Raw genomic sequence first — 4324 nt, 5'->3', positions numbered from 1 at the left:
AGTAGTAATTCAACCGTCACACACTCCAGCAAGTTATCAATCGCCCTTGACATATTTTCCAGTTTTTTATAACAAAGGTTATTATCTATGTACAAGGCCACTCCACCTCCCATCTTATTCTCTCTGTTTGTGCAGACCAAGTCATAACCATGCAAGTCCTCTTACATTATTAAACCATGTTTCTGAAAAAGCAATTATATTAAGAGTGTGTAAGACTACTAAGATAATGTTTTATACTCTGAAAGTTTGCATATAAACTTCTGCTATTAAAATGAATTAATGATAAATTGTTTTCAGTCTTAACATTGCTGTTAAACTGCTCATCCGTATAATACTTGCAGTTATTTTCAGAGTTCTCAAAAAAGTTTATTTCTGGGTCAAAATCTTCGTCCGGTTCATGATGATGAGTTTCAGTATTTCCAAATGTGTTCAGCTCCAAATCCAATTCATCGAAAACTTTTAACTTGTGTGACAAATTACTTGCCTCATTCAGTACATGTGTCATGCTTGGTGTTGTAGACTCGACACTCATCTGCCATCGCAGATATCAATACACCTGCGTATTCCTTCATACTTCGAATTTCTCCCATGCAGCCGAGGGTCCAGGGGCCCCTCCTCCCACTCCTTGTTTCAGCATGCTAAACCGTTCTTCAAGTTAGTCTGTAGTCAGCGGCAGTTCTGTAAGTTTGGTTGCATGGAAATTCAAGTTGGATGACAGCGGTAGGTGCTCTGCTACACAGGTGGGCATTAGAAAATTGTAGAAAATCACAGTAAACATTTCATATGTTGTATTCTGTATGTAGGCAGCGCGTAGGTGCTTTGCTGTTAACACAGTTGTCTAAATTAGTTTTCTATTCCAGGTGGGGTACTTTATCTAGCATTAGCCGAATGCTAATGTAGGACGTTAGCAAACTTCTGCTAGCAAGAAATTTTTCAAGGGTAACCTTAGCCGTCCCGTGCTCTTTTGCTTTGCTTGAGCCTGTCAGTTGTCAGGCTAATTGTGAAACCTGATTAATCTAAGAGAAATCTCTTAGAGTTGACTTGTAACGTATTCCCTGTTGGATGTGTAGTCTTGTAGGTGAAAGAACTCTTCTAGTTTTACATGTCCCATTAATGTAAATGTCTTTTATATTCAATAATAATCGTGCAGCTCAATTAAAAACGCCGACCGGTTTGGACTTCACCGGCGGAAACAATTTAAGTTTCCATGCTGATGAAGAACCGGTGGGGTCCAAACCGGTCGGCTAGTCATTTGACTAACAGGCAGTAATGGGTCACACTTGTTAAGACTGGTGTAATGCTGTGTGCCACCACAAGAGGGCAGCCTTTTTACTGAGATGCCCTGTTACAGGTAAGAGTGCTACATTCAAAATGTCGCTTAAAAATAGTGCAAAGGCATTAGCAGCGAAATGTATTTAAATTACCAAAAGTAAAAGTAGTCACTGTGCAGAATAATAATAGAATGCCTTTCACGATGTATATTATTTGATTATAATTTCTGGTGCATTATTGTGTTCATCATTTTAATGTTGTAGCTGGTAAATGTAGGGATAATTTTAATTGTTAAAATTTGAATTTCTGGTTAGTAGCTTGTAAATTTCTCAAAAGGGTGCTTCTACTAAATACTGAGCAAAGGGTCTGAATACTTATGACCATGTGATATTTCAGTTTTTCTTTTTTAATAAATCTGCAAAAATGTAAAAATTCTGTGTTTTTCTGTTAATATGGGGTGCTGTGTGTACATTAATGAGGAAAAAAATGAACTTAAATGATTTTAGCATATGGCTGCATTATAACAAAGAGTGAAGCATTTAACATTTAACCCTTGCATTGAGCTACCCATAATGGCTATAAGTAAGCAGCTACAGTAGTTTTCCTTTCAGCAAACAGCAAATGTACCACTGAATATTTTCACAGTATAAAATCTTTCTTCAGCAGCCAGACAGACAGTATGTCAAACTGGTTCAATTTGAGTTCACTTTCATTATTCTCCAGTCTCTTTGGAGTGCAGTACAGTCAGTGAACCTCCCTCTCTATCTCTGGATATACTGCAGTCCTTAGGAAGTTGCAGTATATTCTGAGTGTTATGCTTGAAAAGAAAGAAGCATAACTCAGTTTTGGCACTGACTATTTCCATAGCTAGAACAGAGGGGAAGTAAACATGAAGCATACTTTAATATTGCTATGTATTCAGTTAGCTCTGGGTTACAACTTGAGCCATGTTTTTTTTTGCCTGTATTTGTTTACATTTAGCCAAACTGGCACCATTAAAAGTACCCTGAATTAGCTATTACTACTTCCTGTCCCTACAGTGTGCTCATTAGTATACATGCAACTTTCTAGTTTACTTTGCTACAAAAGAAAACTTATACGCATGATGTTTCTTAGGCAAGGTTTGGAGTTAAAACATCTTTGTCTGTGTATTTTTCTCAGCACATTTATGGCCGCTTATTCATGATGAACATCGGAGATGGTGACATAGCACTGTGTTAATACCAATCCTAGGATGAAACTGTGCCTCTTTCCATTCATAGTAAGGTAGATGAACAATGAGCTATAATGTAATCATAAATTCTCAGATGGTGGCTTAAAGGTTTTAAGCTTTTAAGTTTTTTATTTTTTTTCAAACAACAAAGAAGACAATGCATTCTTAAAAGCACACATTTAAGTTTAATTAATGAAAAGAGTGGAGGTTTGGTAAACATTTTGTTGGTGGCACTACGTACATTCAGCATTATTGGGAGTTTTTCAGTTAAATCCCACCATCAATCTTGTAACAAAAAAAAAAAAGCAAACAGAAGTTTTTGCACCAGTTCAATACAACAGAGAAATTGTGTCATTTACAATAACATATTTATGTATATAGTTCATAAGTTGACAAATCTGTGGTTCTGGCCATGTGACCAGATAACTGAGTTACATCTCAATATAGCACAAGCACCACTAAGATGTCTACCAGGAAGTTGAATGCGCCAGTTCAGTACAGATCAATGCTGAGGAAGGAAAGGAGACATGAGAAGAAAGCCATATTTGACTAAATATGTGCTTTTATGAGGCCTAAGAATTACAGTGACTGCTCATTAGTATCCTTTATGAAATCTTCTTTTAATGTTATTGTACACCACTGGGATCACATCAACAGCTTGTTAAGTAAAGTTAACATGGGTACGGATATGAAAAGAAGGTCTGTGATGTGGCATTGTACCGAGCTGATATCTGGGTCTGCAGCCTTTTACACTATAAAGACACTTTGAACATTTAGATCAGTCAGTCTGCAGGGAGAACAATGCCTTATGTCATCCTAATAGACTGACACTTATCCAACATTATGTGATTTCTATATCTTACATTGGAAACTAAATAACAGCTAAACATTACCACTTCATGAATAAGCATAGGACATATTTATCTATACACATTTATACATTCAGGTATGACTGTTCTGTTCACTGTAATTGGCACCACTTTAGCATTTTTTGTGTGCAGAACTGACAGACACTGATATGTCCAGACCTTTTTTTAAATTCAGTATCTGTCAGTAGTAGGCATGTAATGCTTCACACACTAGCCTATTGAAACAGATCAAGGATGATTTACCTTAACTTTGTTGTCTACAGAGGCAACTTCATCCTATTGCTTGTGGCTTGACAGCAGCTTATGATCATTTGAACTACTTCAACTGTGATGAACTAAAAACACCTTTCGATGGCAAACACCTTTCAAATTAAAATGATAGAAATACAACCCAGCACATCGACAAAATTAAAACAGTCATGAAACCTTTAAGTGTGGTAGAGAAAATACAAGGTAAATTTGAGGGGTACATCTATTAAGCCCAGCTCTGACCTCACCAGCCCCTGTAAAAATGAGGAATGTCTGAGCCAGAGGAGGAAAATACTGTTGTAACTCACCATTAAGTGATGTTGCAATTACAGATTTTTATGCAATTTTTAGTCATTATTTTACCTTTTTATATCTTTTTGAAAATAACTGAAAGTCAGCGACATTTATCCTTTTCACGTTCTACAAGAAAACACCTTTAGATAAAATAAATAAAACGAGCACAGACTCTCAAGAATTAGATGTAATATTCACATGGAAGACAACATTTACAATATTAAACATATTTCTAGACCAATACTACCTTCTATACAACAGGGCCAATCAGCTGCTGTATTTCTGGCCAATTAATGTAATTAATTATCTTGTTGGAGCAAGTGAGATCAACAAATAAAAACACCTAGAGAACCAACTGAATGCCTTTCTGTCAGTCCCAAAGCTTCCAGAAACAGACTTAATCTTTAACATAGAAAAATACTATACC

Source organism: Monopterus albus, unplaced genomic scaffold (genome assembly GCF_001952655.1).
Source record: "Monopterus albus unplaced genomic scaffold, M_albus_1.0 scaffold52.1, whole genome shotgun sequence".
Lineage (NCBI taxonomy): Eukaryota > Metazoa > Chordata > Actinopteri > Synbranchiformes > Synbranchidae > Monopterus > Monopterus albus.
This window is presented reverse-complemented; position numbering follows the sequence as displayed.